This window comes from Phyllostomus hastatus, unplaced genomic scaffold, assembly GCF_019186645.2.
Source record: "Phyllostomus hastatus isolate PE091 unplaced genomic scaffold, TTU_PhHast_1.1 phas_scaffold_1066, whole genome shotgun sequence".
NCBI classification, from domain to species: Eukaryota; Metazoa; Chordata; class Mammalia; order Chiroptera; family Phyllostomidae; genus Phyllostomus; species Phyllostomus hastatus.
This window is the reverse complement of record NW_025334004.1, coordinates 2,419,108-2,438,314: the sequence shown is the minus strand read 5'-3', so window position 1 is coordinate 2,438,314 and position 19,207 is coordinate 2,419,108. Positions and strand designations below refer to the sequence as shown.

The window sequence follows — 19,207 nt, the reverse complement described above, 5'->3', positions numbered from 1 at the left end:
GCTTTCTTTAAAAACATTCATTGCAATGTAGGTCTATTGGCAACAGATTCAGTTTTAATTCATATGAAGATGCTTTATTTTTGAAAGATATTTTTGTCATGTATAGAGTTCTACATTAATATATATTTTTTCCTTTTGGCTCTTTAAAGATGTTGTTTATTGTCTCCTGGCCTTCTGTTTTTGATCGTTTGTCTGCCATTATTCTTCTTATCGTTCTTATATGTGTAATATACCTTTTCTCCTGTGGCTACTTCTAAGATTATTTTTGTTATTATCTTATCTTTGGTTGTCATGGTGAGGGTGAGTTTTCTGTGGTTAACAGTTTCCTGCTTTCATGTATTGCTGCTTTCGCTCAGTTTTGAAAATTTCTGTCCTGTGTTTCTTTACGTACATTTTTCTACTCCATTCTCTCTACTCTCCTTTAACTTGTAAATTAGATCACTTGATACTTCCCAGAAGTCCGTGAAGCTCTTTTTAAAGCACTGTTTTTCTCTCTGTGCTTCAACCTGGATTCTTTATATTGACATATCTTAAAGTTCACCAGTCCCTTTTCATTTTTATGTGTAATCCGATATTAATCTGATCTGTTTTTTTAAATTTTATATCGTAGTTTTCAGTTCTAGAAGTTCTATTTGTTTGTTTTCACAGTTTCTATAATTCTCCTGAAATTTACTATTTCTTTACCCGTTATACCTAGACTTCTCTGTAGCTTCATTAATGTACTTGGCATTTATATTTTAATGTTCTGGCCTTCTACTTCCATTTTCTGGGTTGTTTGTAGGTTTTTCTGTGGATTGATTTATCTTGGACTATGGAGTTACATTTTCCATTTGTCTCACATAGCTCAGATTTTTTTTTTATCCTCAGTGGAGAACATTTCTTCATTGCTTTTAGAGAGAGAGGAAGGGGGAGACAGAGCGACAGAGAGAGAAACATTGGTGTGAGAGAGAGACACTGATGGTTGCATCCGAGGGGATCAAATCTGCAGCCTGGGTATGTGCCCTGACCTGGGATCGAGACCACAACCTTTCAGTCCATGGGACAATGCTCCAACCAACAGCACCACACTGGCCAGGGCTCTCTCTGAAGTTTTAATTATATGCTGTATATTGTGGATACTACACCATAAAGACTTGGGATTCTGTTATGTTGAAACAAACTGTAAAAATAACGGCAAATCAGCTTGAATATTTTATAGGCTACTTTTTATGATTTGCTATTTCCATGTTGTATATATTTCCCAAGAAATATTTCTAGTCAGGATAAATGATCTTTATTTATTAAGCCATGGTTTTTATGTGGATTCAAAGGCAAGTCTGAAAAAATTGAACAAGCAAATCAGAGACAGACTCATAGATGGAGAACAGATGACAACTAATGGGGGGAGGGGAGGTTGGGGGTGGTGGGATTGAGCAAAAAAGAAAAGGGACTCATGGGCATGGACAACAGTGTAGTGATTGCTGGGGGAAAAGGGGTATAAGTGGACTAAATGGTAATGGAAAAAGATATAATAAAGATTAAGTTAAAAAGAAAAAAAGGGCAAATCTGAGGCCTTTACTGGACCCCTAAAACCTGGCACATGTTGAGCTTTAAACTCCTCTGTGATGGGCAGCTGCTGAAATCTGGCAGCTTTCTAAAAACTCTTCGACTGTTGTTCCTTCCCTCTCTCCAGATCCTTGGAGTCTTGTTGTTTGGGGTTTTGCCAACACATGCAGAATTTATTTGCGAATTTGGGAATTCACCCTCCATGACTTCCTCATTTTGGGGATTGTCTTCCTCATTTTTCAGCCACCCTGGCAGAAGCGTTTTTCTGACCAGTAAGACTGTAGTCTGCTGCATGAGTTCCATCTGCCGTGGCACAGGCTTGGCTGTGCTCTCAGGGATAGGCTATATAAATGTAACTTATCATCCAGTATGGTTCCCTTCGTTCAGGGGCCATAGGTCGTCCACTTTCTGCCTACTTTTCGTTGTTTTCTAGTGCCTTCAAAGTTTATTTTATATTTGTCCACAGTTTATAATTGTTATTGCATGGAAGGCAATGGTGCCATCATAAAGACAATTTCTGAAAGAATGTGCTTTTGGTGGCTGATTTCAGATCTCACAAAGAGGTGCTGACTCCTATTTTCATTTGGAATTTTAAAATACCTTTAAGTCATGTCCAATAGATGAAACGATTGTTACTGACCAATTGGGCATTATTGACAACAAGACAGTACTCATGAAATACTTAGTATTTGTGAAAAGAAATGTAATACCTTAAAGCACACTTCAAGATGGGGCATTTGATAATCTCTCTGATTTAGGCATAGACTGATGTTAGATAACCACATGAATTGAAGTTTAATACACTTAGTTGCATGTATTTAAAGACTCCAGTGTAAACTGGAAATAGATTTCAAGTAACCACTTCAGCATTCCTAATGTCTGGCTGCTAATTTCCGACCTATATAAATAACCTTGAAAAGAAGAGATCTCACTCTAGAAGTTCCCTACCTGCCCCTAATGCACTTTGGTCACTAAAGTTGGCCAGGTAAGTTATGCAGTTCTCAGAGTCCAAGACCAGATGAAAATTAGGCCAACTTAAAATATGTCATGCTTCAGGAAAAGTACAAATGTAGCTAGAAGCAGAAATCAACACCCTCAGCATTGGTACTGTTCAGTGTCTGTCTGCTGATGCTCACCGTGGTAAAACCTGTCATTGTTATGACGTTGGTGGGAAGGGGTGAACATTTCAGGAGGTCAGAAACATTTTTTTGTACTCTGTCAACACAGTTATGTTAAATCATAACAGCACTGCTCTGCCCCACATTTCCCCTGTATGTAATGTTTCTTTTCAACAGCTTTGAAGCATTGCCTGATCAGCAAGAGATTTTTGTTTGAAATAAATTTTTTAAAAATCTCTTTACAAAAATATGTGGTCCTGGTATAAAAAGAAGAATATACTAACAATTAAAAAGGAAAACGATGAAGTTAACCCAGGTCCTTCTAACAGGCACATCTACTTTGGGAGGCATATATTCTTTTAGTTATTTTTTTATTCTCATGTATAAAAGTGGATCATACTCTATAGTATTTTATCATATGCTTTTTTCCTCACTTAGTTCTGGCAGTTCTACATGTGTGTGAGTGTTTGTACTTTTATATATGCTGCGTGTATTTATCCAAACAGAAGGAAATTGTGCAGATACTTGTTTTAAATATATCCTGCTAAATATCTCTGAATATGCTGGGGCCTAAGGTAATGAAAACTTTATCATTAACTGAAACCACATTTGCTTTTTTTTTTTTTAAACTGAGGAGTGCAAAAGAAAGTTCTTGGTAGCTTCTCCTTTAACAAATTCAGGAATGGGTGGTGTGCTCTTACTCCGTTTACATGTAGGGCAGTTTGCTTGCTGGCACCTGGACATAATCTTCTCTCTGTAGGTTTATCACATCATACACGGTATAGGTTGGAAGAGCCCTAAAGTTGCTCTGCAAAATCATGCTTTGCTATCATCACCAACTATATATTTAGTCACTCTCTGAAGATGTCATTTGAAATACCATTTAATCGACTTCTCATTACCGTCCTTGTACCTTGGCGTTGAGCAAGGCGGCTTTCCAAAGTTTGTAGTCTAGCCAGGACGCAGATGTTGAGCTAGGAAGGAATTATGGGTATCCTGGGAATAATGAAGAAGCTCATGTCACAGGAGTTTGTGGCAGGATTCTTGACCTCGTCTGGGGTGTTTGAGAAAACTTTCTTGGAGAAAAAATGTTTAAACTGACACCTAAATGAGGAGTAAGATTTAGGTAGGAAAATTAGACAGGAAAAATAAGGGGAGTTTCCCAGGGGGAGGGACTGCCAGCGATGAAAGCCTGGATTCATTCACTTGCCTCTGTTCGTGACAGTTTTCTTACTTTCAGAACACTTGGGTGATTCTTCCTGCAATCATCCATGTAACAGTTCTGTGAGTCATCGTCAACACAGATTGTTTCTTTGAATGTTAGTAACTTCGGACAGACTAAGATTGAATGAATGCATCACTTCGTCTCTTAATCAAAGGGCCGTGCTGACCCCATCCCCCTACCCCATAGACTAGGGGCTTGTAGAAGTGGTACCCCCTGGGTACTTGCTGCCAGCTGAATAGTTATGTTGTCCCTAGATATTTTTATGGTGGCTGTAGCATCTTTCTCTTTGTCTCTTTAGTATTTCACAGGTGTCCTGTGGAAGTCTCGGCCAGGGGTTAGCACACTACAGCTGGAAGGCCAAATCTGGCCTGAGACCTGTTTTTGTAAACGCAGTTTTATTGGCATGTGGTCATGTCCATTTATTTGTGTATTACCCATGGCTGCTTTTGCACAATAATGGCAGAGTTGAGTAGTTGCAAAAGATACCATGTGCCCTGCACAGCCTAAAATAGTGTTTGGTCCTTTACAGAAGATGTTTGCTAACCACTGGTTTAGGCATAGTCCATAACCAAATGCCTCCTGAAATTTTTTTGTTTTGCTTGGTGTTTCTTTTCATCATTTCCACAGCCATCTGTTTGTCATCTCTATTGTCTGATTTTTCTTTCTTCTCTCTCCTCTTTTTCAACCAGTTATCCCAGGCTGTGCTGGTAAATGAGTGGGGCTGGTTTATCACATGACGTCACATCACACTGTGTGACTGTCAGTGTCTGCAGTTCCTCTCCTCTTCAGTTTTGCTCACTGCAGATTCTTGGAGGCTTTTCCCATCACTCTCACTTAGTGGCCTGGGGGAGGAAAAGCACAAACTCTGGCTCCACTAGAAGAACTGTGTTTAAAGTCAAGCTTAGAAAGTAAGCTTAGGTATGTCACTGTCCCTCTCTGAACCTCAGGATCTTTTTCTAAAAATAAGGATAATGCTACCGCTGCCTTACCTTTATTAGGATTGTTGTAAGGACCAAGGCATGTAAATGCCAGTATATCTGTCATTTGTTCTTCTTTTTTTAAATGATTCCAGAGAGAGGGGAAGGGAGCAAGAGAAAGAGGGAGAGAAATATCAATGTGAAAGAGAAACAGTAGTCGGTTGTCTCTTGCATGTACCCTGATTAGGAACCGAACCCACAACCTTTCAATTTGTAGAAGGATGTCTAACCCACTGAGCCACACCAGCCAGGGCCATCCTTTATTCTTGTCTGTAAATCTGATGGTGCCAGGTGGCTGACTCCCTTCACTTACATGTATTGGTGAAAAAGTTAATTTTACTTTTAAATTTATTGTGAAATAAATGTGTGAGTTGTTGTTTTTTTTGAAATTTTTGCTCAGGTAACACTAAGGAAACTACTGTTACTAATACAGTTTGAATAAGAAAGCATGGAACTTAAGTTATCTGCATTAAAGTATATCTGTAGCACGAAATCAATATTGCTAAATAAGAGTACTTTTAAATGCATTTTTACAACCTGAAACACTGCATTTTTCAGAGCGAAGGAAAGATCAAAGGGTAAGCCTAGAAATTCGAGACATTGTATTCCTGGATCACTCTCCCAGTCCCTGGCCTTCCTCTCTTCTCCCCTCCTCTCTCAGAAGGACATGTGCCTGCATCAGGGACTCCCCCCTCACTTCCCTTCTGCATTAGTCATCTGTAGTTACAGGACAACATCACTACAAACTTTGCAGCTTAATCAGCGTATGATCTATTTCAGTTTCTGTGTCTCAAGAGTCTAGGCATGATTTAGCTAGGTACTTGGTAAGGCTGAAGTAAAATGTTAACTAGGCTGCTTGCTCTCTTCTCTGAGGCTCTACTTGGAAAGGATTTGCTCCTGAGCTCATGTGATTGTTGGCAACTTCTTGTGGGCTCTCGGGCTGAGTGCCTCAGTTTCTTGTTGACTGTCTCCTGGAGGCGGCCCTCCCATGACTCATACTATAGGCAGCTCGCCATGTGGCACCTGGCTTCTTCAAAGCTAGCAGGGGACAGGATTTTATAGTAGCATGGACATTACAATATTATGTGATGTAACCACATGGATTCCATCATTTCTACCTCGTTCTGTTGGTTACAAGCCAATATCAGTTCCTCCCATCCCCACCCCCACTCCAGGGGAGGGGATTACACAGTCACGGATAACAAGGGACCAGGATCCTGGTAGCCATTCTACAGTCAGCCACACTTGAGGCTGGCCAGGAACATGGCTTCCCTTTATTTTTACCCTCTTCTCTGTGCATCCTCCTATTTAACTAGGAGCATGTTTTCCATCCCTTCTGTCTTCTTTCCTCCTTCTGACCTGTAGAGAATTCAACAAACCCAGATGGCTTTTCCTTCTCTCTTTGGCTATAGAAATGCAAGAAAAAGGTAGCAGAAACTTTTGGTAAGCAACTCTCATGCTATCGGGCCCTCCCTTGACAGCTAGAACTTTGAGTGTGTGACGCCTTCTCTAGCAGGTGTTTCTAAGTCATGATGTGCCTTATGTTGTATAAAGGACCTAAGTGGCATCTTTTCAGCTTTTGTGTCTTCTGGTCACTGTTGTCTTTAAGCAAGTGCTGAATTCCAAATCTAGTTCACTTTCACGGCGCATCCTTTTAGGATCTCTCACTATGACTGTTTTTAGAGTCAGTAGCGGTTTTGGTTCTTTTACTCTGTGGCCCCATTAACTTCCCCTTTGTATAATTTCCCTCTTCTCTCCAATTATTCTTGGGTATGCCTTGCCTTGCTATGGCCTGCCCTGGTCTCCATCAGTCTTCAATTACTGCTCCTTCTCCTTGCTGAGGAGGCAGTGTCATTTAGTGGTTAAGAATGAGGACTAGAGTCAGGCTGCCTGGGTTTGAATCGCAGCTCTGCTCTTTATTAGCTGAGGCATCTTGAGCAAGAGATTCAGTTTTGTGTCTATATGGCTGGTATTAACATTTTTTATTTTTCCACTGGCCAAAAGCTGCTGCCACTCTCACTTTCTCCCAAGATATAGGAGCAATTTGCGCTTTCTTCCTAAATGAAACTTGACCCCAATCCATTTGCTGGTGTCCTGGTGATGTGAGCTGGAACATATTTAAGCCTAGGAGGATAGCTCTTCTTTTGTGAATGTGATTGTCACCTGGTACTTGCTTTGCCTCCTAAGGATGAAGACAGAATTCTTACAGTAGCAACAACATTTAAGGAGCGCTTACTGTTTGCCATGACCCTTATTAAATTGTTTGCAGGCATCATGTCTTTTAACCTATGTAGCAATATTAAGTTGTAGTACTGCTATTACTTCTGTTTTATAGAGGAAGAAACCGAGGCTTAGAAAAATTAAACAACATGCTCAAGGACTTCAGAGCAGACTGGGGAGTGAGGTTTTGTGTGATTGCAAAACACATGCTCTTAATGACCACAGGGCACCGTCTCTCATAGAGGCAGCCCGGACCTCTTAGTGAGCTAACTCCTTAGGAGGAAGGAGCCTAAGAATCTAAAACAATTATGTCATATGGGTGTAGGAGCTTTTATCCACTTCTGCAGCCTCAGTGCAAATGCCATCCCCTAGCCTCTTAGCTCTGAATGCCCTTGCTTTTGGTGCCCGCCAGACTCCCTCCATCTTGGGGGCATAGACTGGGCCCTGCTGTGGAGGAGAGACCATCCATTCCAAAAGGAGTGTGTTCTTTTTGGCCACGTATTTGTGTGATTGTTGTGGAATCTCAAGATTGTATATGAAGTATGATTAAAAATACCGAGCTTTTGATAAACCCATCCAGGACTTACATTGTATATTCACAACATTCTCTCTAAGTGCATCAGCTAACTTAATTGCTTACATTCTGGTAATATTGCCTTCACGCTGTGTTCTTTTAAATGAACTTCATCTCAACCACCTTATACCCCTTTCCCCACCTCCAGTACTTTAACACAGTGACTTCTGCCAAATGGTTAGTTCATTAAAGTCGGTTGTTGAAGTCACTTGGAATTCTTTTAAGTAACCATAGTGGTGGCAAATTACCTCTTTGAGGATGAATTGGATTCCTTGAATCTATTAAAATATTTTCCACTCTAGAAAATAAAGTGGTTTTTGTTCAGAAATCAGGGGTGACTAAACTGTGATGAGACAGATTTTCTTGTGGGCAGTAACTGCACACTGGTTTTGAAGGGCAGAGTACTCAACTCACTCTGAGCAGGTAGTGGCAGTGGAGTGAGTCCTAAGGAGGATGCATTAGAAGGGGTCAAGAAAGACTTTTTTTAGATAGAAAATTCTGCATAAATGTTGGTATTGCCTCACCTGTGTGTTCTTTTTTCCTTGAAAACAGCTCACAAATCATACTAGTGATAAGATTGTAATGTGAAGCTAGCCTGGGTAGTGGGGTGCCTGCCATTCTTTGTGTGACTTTTATTTCCTACAGATATCGCTGAGTACTTGGCGTTACAGTTCACACCAGAAGAATTAACACTGATGGAAATAATTCATGACTTCTTTTAAGAATTTATCATTAAAAACCTCAGTACTGATATGAAGAATGCTAGCAGATGCATAGCTAGAGCTTTCTGTTTGCACAGTAGTAAAGGCTACCAACTAAAATGGGGATTTTTATTTAACACTCCAGAGCAAAATAGAAAAGTTTTATATTGTTGTCAAAAGTATGATTTGAACATCTCTCAAGATGTTCACATGGGGGAAGGCTCTGAATTTGATGGACTGTGTACCATAATTGCAATGGTTAACGGGAATTTCATAGACTATCATACTTGGGCTGTAAACATAGTAGCTGAAATTATATTTTGGGGACATAGTCTACAATGGGCACTATAATGCATCATCTCTAATCTAAATAACTACTCTCCAAGGTATTTCATAGACTTGGAAACTGAGGCTCAGAAGGATTAAATTGCCTAGCAAAGACCACGCTGCAGTTACATAGCAGAGGTAGAGTTCAAGTTTATTTATTTTAAACCTGTAGCAAAGTCTTCCGCATTTCCCATCATTTTAAAAGGCATCTAAACGATGCCAAGTGACCAGGCATCTAAAGCTATAGCTGGCCCGTGAACATGTTCCTTGACTCTCCAGTCCTTCTCTGCTGTTCTTACTGATGTTGGCAAGTTCTTTCTTTGTTACTAGGAAACCCTCTGGATTTATGTGGTGTTTGCTTCATTCTCTCCCTTCTCTGTGTCACCCACATAAACATACTCAACCACCGTGTGGTTTGGATAACCTGAGGTTTCTGTCTGTTCTGTAACTGAAGTGACACTGTCTCTCATGGCACATCAGTGTATGAAGTCATTTTATAATTATTATCAATCTCTCCAAATGAGTTAACACTGAGGCTTCAGACAAATAAAGTTGGTAGATTCTTATTTTATGCGTTGTCTACTTGGAGCCAAATGTTCTTCATGTAAAATGAGTGATAGTTGCATTCTGACAGGTAGAAGTTGAGTGTTTTCATTTGGTCCCCTTCTGTGAAGGGAAATAAAGCAGAACTTCCTATCCCTGGGTTGTAGAACCTATAATATTATGAAATTAAAAGACAAAAAGTAAAATACTCTGACTGACATTATCTTGGAAAAAGGGAGGCACTTTCCTGGGCATATTCCATTATTTCATGAATTATACCAATCTCCAGTGTTTGGGTTGGACATGTGGACAAAGTAGCAAGTCTGATCATTGAGTATTGGGTGTTCCTGCTGCTGAAATAATGTCCCTGTCAGATCACAGCACGCTTGACTTTGGCAGATTATATTTTTCATTGTATTTGATACTTATAACCACACAGTGCACTAGGAGGCATTTGATACTTTTTCAGAAATGAAGAAATTGAGATTGGGAAAAGATAAAATGATTTTCCCAAGATCACACGGCTAGTACGTGGTAGGACTTCTTTTTTAACTTTATTTTTTATCGTTTACACTATTGCAATTGTGCCCATTTCCCCCCTTTTGCCCACCTCCACCCCACCCTCACTCCCCTTTCCCTCCAGCCATCACCACCACACTACTGTCTGTGTCTATAGTGGTAGGACTTTGAACTGAGGTTGTATATCTATGCATTGTCTTTTGGTGGTTTGGTTTGCCCAATTATTCATCTTTCCTATCCTGTAAGTTTTCAACAATTTGAGAAATAGAGGAAGCATTCAAATGGGAGTCAATATAGTAGTGTAATTACTGATAAAGCAGAATTAGAGAACACAGAAGTGTCAGTTACTTCCTTCTCTAAAACATGCATTGGATCCTAGCAACCCTGACCTAGTCACCCAGCGACAGCTGGAGAGAAGCTGGGGCCGACAGAGCTGGCTGGCCTCTCAGGAGCAGGCAGCCTATCGTCCTGTTTGCTGTGTGGAAGTTGGTGGGCTCCAGGTGGCCCCTTCAGCCTAGCCCAGTGCAGTGGCCAAGCACTAAGCCAGTGCTTTTTCTAGTTCTCCCAGGCAAATTAGTCACTCAGGTTTGAGAAGAAGGAAGGAAGGAGTTGGGGAGGAGAGAGAAAGCGAGTTACTTAATGCTGTTTCCCTCCTAGGAAACAGACCAAAGATCTCCTCCGAAAAACAAAAGGGTGGGTATTACTGGTGATCTCCATCCCAAAAGCCAACAGTAGAAATACTGCTCTTTAATTTTTTTTTCTTGAGGTGATCTTTTATGTTATTCTCTTCTTCCTTTTTGATTAGAGGGAAAAGAAGAGACAAGTATGTTTTTTCTCTGTGTTTTGGGTATAAAGGAAGGGAAAAGATGAATGTAGAAACCAAGAAATGGTTTTTATGTGACATATAACTAACCATATTCCTTCTCCTCATAACAGGTGACAGAAATGTACTGGAACAATGGGAAAAGCCAGTAACTTATAGGAAGCCAAGATGACAAGAATTTTTTTAAATAATCAGTAAGTAAAATTTTGTTAGCCCTCCAGAATTCTTCTGACTACTAGGTGAATTTTCTATAAGAAATTTCTTAATATGGCATGAAGCTTTGCTTTTTAATTCAGAAATTAAGTTTTAATGAAAGTGAATTGTCTCCAGAGAGAGAGAGAGAGAGACAAAACAGAACAAAATCTGGGCAGTTTAAAGTTCTTAGGGGCTTGTATAAAATCTTATGGAATAAAATGGAGAGAAGACAGGAACCTGCATGAGATATTTCAGTGTTTCTTCTAAGAAGCAGTTTCTTAATTTTTCTAACTTGCCCTTTAGAAGGGAACAATTGAAGCCTGAAATTGCTAAGTAACAGCTAAGATTGTGGTGGTTGTTTTTATTTTAAATCTCACCCACCTAGTTTTCAAAGCACATTTTTTTATTGAACCTTTAAAAAATGTCTTGGATATTTCAAAACATTCGTTCACGTCAGTTCCCTTATGTAATCTTAAAAAAAATATTTTCCTTATTTCTTCTTAATACCATAGGCATTTATAGTTTCTACTGAGTCGGGGATGGACTTGGATTATTGCAAAAGTTATTCATTTCAAGCAGGAATTTGTGGGTAGAAATCTGAAAGACTTGCCTCTGGATTAGGAAATATTGACCTCTGTCTTAGTCAAGTTGAATAAGGGTATCTTTGGTCACTTTGAAAACAAACATGGAAGTAATAATTAACAGAGACATTTCACCCAGGTAAAATGTTTTGATTTGTAGTTTCTCTCATGAGAGTGACTTTATGCTATCTAGTGAACACCTCCAGTATAGATGAAATTGTAGCCAGGGAGCCGCTGGGTCTAGTCTTCAGATATGTAAATTGTACAGCCTCGCATTGGGTTTAAATCAACACACTCAGTAGTTTGCTGGAGACTTGGGAGTCGTGGGTTATGAAGATGAATTCCAGTATAAATAAGGCAGGCTTCCTCCATCTTGGGAGTTGACAATCAAGCCTGAACATAGAAAGTTATAATTTCAAAACAAATGTGGTTGAGGTTATAGGAGATATACCAGGTGGGGCAAAATTAGGTTTACACTTGTGAGCATATGAAACACAGTTTATTCTTGTATTATAATTGTTGTATTATTTTCTAAATAAACAACTGTAAACTTACTTTTACCCCACCCTGTATTAAATACTCAAGAAACATTCGGGAGAGAGAAACTACCTGCGTGGCCAGAGTGGGCTAGATCAGGAGGGTTTCAGGGGCAGGTGGCATTGGAACTGGGTATTTAATGATTAATGCCTTTTATCTAAAATAACTTTAAAAATTATAAAAACAAACAATGCTAATTGGGAAGAACTTTAAAAATGTGAAAATTATTAAGAGTAGAAAATTCATCAATATTATCACTACCTAGAGATACCATTATTAATCTTAGGGTTTTCTTTATTCTGACATACTCTCTCTATGCCTAGATTAGACACACAGTTTTTTCCTCCCTAAAATGGAGCATTATAAATATTATTTTGAAGCCTGATTTAATTGATGGTATATCAAGACCATGCCACATCAATAGATATACATCCACATCATTCTTTGTTATATAGCGTTATATGAATACGTAGTTTATAATGTATTTAACTAGTTCCCTGTTAGTGGGCATTTTAGTTGTTCTCAACTTTTCACTATCATGAACATCTTTGTTCATGAACTGAGTGTGGTGCACTTACCGAATTATTTGTGCAGGATATTTGAATAGAGTTGCGATGGTGCTTTAGGGAAGGAACACTGTAGGCAGAAGAAACAGCTTGAGCAAAGGGGCAGAAGTGGGAAGGGAATGCCCCATTCCGGGGAAAGGCTGGACTTGTGTTTAGTGGCCTGCAGATGGACATGGGGAGTAGCACCAGTTAGGGCAGGAGGTAGAAGACAGAGGGTCTTCGATGCTCAGCCCTTTATTCATTCTCAGTTGGGAGCCATATTGTAATCTGTATCATCCTTCAAATAAAGATTCTGAATACCTTCATTTTTTCTTAATTTCCCTTATTTGGGGGGAGAAATAAAAATTATTAATAATTCTGCTTTCCAAAACATTTTGAGTCTTAAAAATCAACCCATCAGGGAGTGAACAGGTGATAGAAGCCGGGAAAAGTGCCTATGTCCATAGAGAAAACTGTAAGGGGAGAGGAGCTTATGGTCTTGAAAAGTGAAGGATACGTCATTAGTAAATGTATTTTCTACACTTCATGATTAAAATGTGAAGATTAGGGAACACATATTACAATAATAATGTGGTCTTATATTTACTGGGTGCTTTTGTGTGTTTGTGTGTACCTCGTTTTACTTCATCTCTCAAAAACCTTCTCAGCAAGAGTCTAGGATTATCTCCGTTTCGCAGTGAACCGGAGGCCTGGAAGGCTGCCTCTGGGGAGAGAGCACCACCCTGGGAGTTCTGTAGTTTGTGCGCTGCTGGGCCCTGGGCAGGTCCTGCTGGGATGGCGTGAGGACACACTAGCACAACCTCTGAAAGGTTACAAAGACAGCATAAAGTACTGTAGAAGCCAGGGGGTGGGGTGGGGGGGGGGACTGCCTTTTATAATTGGACACCTCTTTTATCATTAATGAAGGGAAGAACACATTTCTTTAGCTATTTCCTATTGTCAAACATTTGCTCTTTCCTTCCTGCCCATCTTCCACCCCTGTGTGAGGATTATGCTTTCCCACCCCATCCAGGGTTAATCCCCACGCTGTGGCCTGAGGACTCAGTGTGGCCCGTGAAATGTGAACAACAATGACACATGCCATTTCTGAGAAGCTTTGATAGACAAGGCCTGGTTGTGCCATCTCTCTGTTCTCTTTGCCGTGAGACCAGCGTGTCTCAATGAGGGGAGCTGCTTCTGCCTTGGTGGCAGAGTGAAGAGGACATGGGGGCCAGCCACAGCTCACCTACCAGGAAACAAACAGGAGCCAGAAACAAACCTTTCCCCAAGGTCATTGGCCTCCAAAATATTGATGCTATTTGTTATTGCAGCATAATTCAGCCTGAACTGATATATTACAATTATTGTAATATATATTTTTTGCATGGAAGAGGCAAACCTTCATCAGAAATTATCACTTCAAATAAGGCATTTTCATAAGGTATTTAAGTTTGACCGTGTTGACCCTTCATTTATTTATTTTTTTAATTTCCAAACCTTTGTAGAACATGTGCGGTGTTAAGGTATGGACATCTGGAGGTTTAAAATAATCCAAGTCCCAGACCTGGCCTTCAGGAGTCTTAGAGGAGGATGCTGTGTGTCCCAGTAACTAACTACAGGACAAGGCAGGCGCTCAGTGCCCCAGGAAAGGGCCACTTTGATAAACCGTGAGCTGTGCTCGTGTAGGCGTCCTCACTTTGTCCTATGCCATCCTTAAGACATTCTTTGTGTTATTGCTTTACATTAGTTGAGCTTTTCTTCCCTTTTCCTTTTCCTCCTGAGCATGTATTTATAAAGATTTTAGGTATTTATTTTTGGAGAGAGGGGAAGGAGAAAGAGAGGGAAAGAAACATCAATGTGAGAGAAAAAAACTGGTCAGTTGCCTCTTGTAAACACAAGATCCAGGACCAAACCTTCAACCCAGGCATGTACCCTGACCGGGAATCGAACCTTGACCTTTTGCTTTGCAGGACCATGCCCTGTGGAGCCACGCCAGCCAGGGCAGCATGTATTTACTATACCATTTAATTTGTAACATTGTTAGATTTCCTTATTCTCAGTTTGTATTTTTAGTGAAACAACTTATACTGGTTCACTCGGTAGTTAAGGCTATATGGCCTTTCTTTTGGCATATATTATAAATTCTTCAACTTTACAGATGACATATCTTAACTTTTCCCCCATAATATAAATTGCTTAACACACTATTATAACAAAATTAAACTCTTAGTAAATTACTGACTGTTTTATTTGATTTTTTCCCCCTGATGTTATTGGTTCTTTTCTTCATGATACATGAATTGGCGTTTATTGTTAGAGTTCTCCTTTCCTTTCCTTTTTTTTTTTTTTTATGGTGTCTGACGTGTTTAGGCTATGTGTGGGAGAACCAGTTTATCTTGGCTTAGTAATGCCTTACCTCAATTTGGAACAAGTTGGAGTTCAGCTGTCATATGCCAGGTCATGTGCCTCATAATCTGACAGGTGTTAAGGAGATTTAACCCAACTTTATATTCCTAGTGGCTGGTTCTGGCTTCGGACCACGAGTGAAACCAAAGCTCCTCGAGGTCTGATGAGCAGTTTCTAGGTTAAGACAATAACGAAACTGCTCCCTTCCTTTATGAATTCAGCTGTTTTCTATCTTGTTACTTCTGACTACATATTCACTTTCATTTCAAAAGGCACAGGATTAATTTATTATAAAGTCCCATCTTGAACCAAGGACTTTCAGACTTTTTTGTCCAGCATGCACAGGAAGAAATGGTTGCAGCCTCAGTCAGGAAGAGCACTCAGAGCTACCGTGACTTTTCAGGTTGCTTTTCAGGTTGGGTGGTGAGTTCATAACTATTGAATTTAAAGTTATTTTTCCTGACAGATATGGTGAATATATTTTCTCATGTGTATTAAATACTGCATAAGCAAAAATGTTTTTAAGTGTAAAACGTAGTGAATGAGGTTAAATGCATCAACTACATTTACGCTGGCAGAATGGAGTCACGCGAGTCAGTTATTTTCGCATTAGTGATTTTCTTTGTAACACCTTAGAAAGGTATTTTCATAGGTAGTGCCTTCTTTATTCAATAGGGCAAAAAACTTTTACTGAAGATGCTATTTAGAGACCCTTGATTTTTCAAATGATCTTCATGTATGCTACGAGAAGCATCAGTAGAGTTTAAGGCTTGCTGAGAAATATATTCTTTTGTTCTGCCACAGAGAAGTCCCTTCTCAAGAAGATACAGAAAGTTAGTACCTGACTGGAGACTGTGACTGCCCACCAGTTCTCTGCACAGCAGTCTCGACATTTGCAGAGGCTGAAACACGAGCTCTCTGCCCCCTCAAGTGTAACTCCACTCCTACCTGGCTGCCATAGTGGGCATAATAGTTACAGCCTTGGGGTCAAACATACATGGCTTTGAATCTGGCTTTGACTGATCTTGACAATTGCATTCAGGCACCAAAACCTTGTTGACTCCCAGTTTCCTAATGGGTAGAGTGCAGTTTTTAACACCTGTCTTGCTGTGTTGTGTACAAATTAAATGTAAACTAATGTGTGCACCATGCAAGCCACTGTCACCACTAGATACAGAGTAAATGGATCACATTGAGCATCTTTTTTCTGTTCTAGGTGGGTGGGATTTCAAATACATTTTCCTATTGGAACAATGTTATGAATGGTGTTTGAGTATAACATTAGAAATATTATTAACATTATACTTCAGATAAGTCATGAGTTTAGTAGGCCTTTAAAGAGTGGCCAGAGAAACCCGTCTCTACATTTCGTCTCTCACAAAGTGCATTTTAAGTGCCACACAAGAGATCATTCACTTAAGACTCTAAAAAGTGAACTTTTAGAAAGCAATTTATTACCAGGGTTAAGACTGCTTAGATAAGCTTTCACAGTAGATATAAGATGGGTTTCCTGATTAGTGGCAGTATTTATGGGCAGGCGAACCAGCCCTCCTTCCCACTTCTGGGGCACCGACTCGCCCTCTGGAGAACGTACTGTTTTTCCTGCCAGTCCAGCTATTAGTTCTAGTGCACAGCAGCCCAGCGTGGGATCGTGGCCACTGGGGTGGGTGCCTGACCCCAAGCTGGAAGAGTGTGATTTTTTTTTGTTGAGAATTTTGAAGATTATAACTGTCAAATAGTCCCTCTTTGTGGCATGGCAAGGAGTTAAATGTAAGAAGGCAGAGTTCAGGAAGGAAGAATGAAGCCCAACTGTGGAAGCAAAAATGCTGTCTTGTCCTGATGGAGTTCGCTTTCAGCTGACCCTAGAGCCCAGCGGGGGCTTCCCTGTTGCTGGGTTATTTAGAGTCCAATCGTCCCACCTGGCTTTCACTGGTGTTGCTTCAAGTGCCATATCTGTTAACCTGCAAGTTAAAGAATAATGCTGACTAATTCATTTGGTGTTTATACTGGGAATATTTAAGAAGTCAATGTCTTTGTCATGGGCAATTATAATATATATAATTGCACAGTAGGATAATTGATTTATGGCAGAGCTTTTTGAGAACAGTGGTAGCATTTACTCCCATCTCATAAAGTACACATAAAGCATGTATTAGCACTAATCACAGGATGCTAGTGACTGTGTGTATGTTTATAAGTCTTTTGACAGAGGCTTGCTCTAAGGCAAATATCATATAACTTTTGATTTTAAACCATGTAAACAATGGATACTTAAGATGTTTCTAGTAGTTATAAGTGGCCTTAAAGAAGTGCCCTTTGCTACCATTTATGGTTGGGAGCACTTGTAAATAATCAAGTGGGTATCCATGGCTATACCATGTACATTGAAAGAGATGTTTCTGTTTAAGGAAGAATAGAAACATCTTTGTCAAGACTATCAAATATGTACATTTGTGTTCCTTACATGAAAGGGAAGATAGAATGACTTAATGCTTCTCTTTTCTTTACTGGGTTAGTGTTTGGGGAGCTGAGATTTTATGTGACAACACACTTGTAAACTTTACTTCCCTTTAGGAAGTATCAGATTTGCATTTTTGGTAGTAGCATTCTGTATTGTCGGAACATGTCATAAAGAGCAAAGAAACGCATCTGCCATTTGCATTCTGCTTGCTGGCTGGTTTGAACTGCTATAATATTTGTTTATTCTTCATGTGTCACAGTCAAAAGGAAAATTTTACTTCCTCTTTTGTGATTGTTATATAACTTAAATACTATTATATCAACAATGACTATTTATTCAGAATCTACTAGATCCTGGGGAGATACAAGGCCTCAGATGGATTTTTGTCATCTGGTGAGAAAGAAAGTTCAGCAATCTCAAAAAGAAGTAAGGTCCTAAGGCTCTATAAGTCAGTTTTGAGGTGGAGGTACAAAGAAAAGGCCTGTAGGCATTTGGAGAAGCAGAGAGTTCCCCAGGGCGTGAGCCAGTGAGAAGGGTTTCAGGAAAAGTAAGGGTCTGAGGGTTCTGGAAGGTGACAACCAGTAAGGGGAGTGAGGGAAGGTCGTCCCACAGAGGGCACTGTGTGGGCTCAGGTGTGGGGGTTGGTAATGTGCCCGCTGCTTTAGGGAAACAACAAGTGGACTGGGTGGCTTATTTTGCAGAAGGTTTTTTAAGTAAAAGGTGGGTTTTGGAAAGGTGAAGTTCAACTTTTGAATCACTAAGCATCATTGAGCCTGTGAACTAACTGTCACTTCTTTAAAATTGTAGAATGACAGTCTTTGTATTTTACTTTGCATTTTAACTTCAGGCAACCAAGAGATCCTAAAAACTGTTATCCTTTTTCTATTGTGAGGATGTTCTAAAATGTTGTTAATTGCACCCTTACATTCAAGGGATAAGAATTATTGTAAACATCTTTTAAGTGCTTTGAGTTATGATTGGTTAGTGAACATATTTACAAAACTGTCCTTCTTCCTTAATGGAGCACCCAGTCTGTGAGTGTTAAGCCTTGACTGGATTCCAGAAAACAGACACCAATGAGGTTTTCTCTCTTTCCTGTAGGTGCTAGATTTCTCTTTCTCTTTCATCTATCCCAGTGTATCTATGGCTGCATATACACATACAATTGCATTTCTCAGAATGTAGTGTTATGAAATTTATTGAGTTGTTCATATACACATAGGTTTTATATATATAGTCTTCTCATATAAGAGAGCTGCTGTTTTTTGTGTAATCAGTTTGGCTACTACAATATAATCAATTGTAATAGTTTTGTAAGCAGATTATTGATGTGCTTAAAAATACACATTTACTTACAGGAATGTTTGAGGAAAGTTGCCTGTAAAGCAGATGCTTTCGTTTTGATCTCTACTGTGAAACTAGGTTGTGTAACTGCTAGAGAGAGGAAAGGTTCATGACATGATGGCATGCTGGACTTTGACATGTCTCGTGATGGTGACGCTGTGCCAGGAGCACAGAGTGAGGACAACAGTTAGCAGACACGCACTGTTGGGACCCTGGTGTGAGGGGATGAGTGCCTGAACCAGGAACAGAAAAAATGGTCCAGAGGTGAAACACACTAGGAAGCCGCCGTCATACCTGTTGATAGTGAATTGTCAAGAGAGAGGGAAGGAGCTCAGATGATTCCAGAACTTAACTTAGACTGTCTGAAACAATAAGATTACCTTCATGAGGAGTATGAGAGTCAAGAGAGATTTATCAGCTTTGTATCGTCTAAGATATAGGACCAACTCAATGTCTGTTGCTATGGGTAATGTTAAGTTATAGGCTTATCTTGTGCCTACCCTTTTTAAAATTTATTTTTAAAATCTTTTTGTAGAGTATTTTCTCTAACTTGATATCTTTTAGTT

General features: G+C 39.7%; 1 protein-coding gene across 4 annotated transcripts in view; it reads left to right on the top strand.

The window, feature by feature from the left end:
• The window catches only part of SGMS1 (sphingomyelin synthase 1), a 282,263-nt gene that overhangs the window by 165,727 nt on the left and 97,329 nt on the right, over positions 1 to 19,207 (top strand). For 2 of the 4 annotated variants that reach the window (XM_045853992.1, XM_045853993.1), the window contains exons 1-2: positions 10,232 to 10,442; positions 10,686 to 10,766. The gene's annotated coding sequence lies outside the window, so the exon portion shown is untranslated. Of the gene's footprint in view, positions 1 to 10,231; positions 10,443 to 10,685; positions 10,767 to 19,207 lie in introns of those variants that run through there. The other 2 variants (XM_045853990.1, XM_045853991.1) reach the window with 1 other exon arrangement.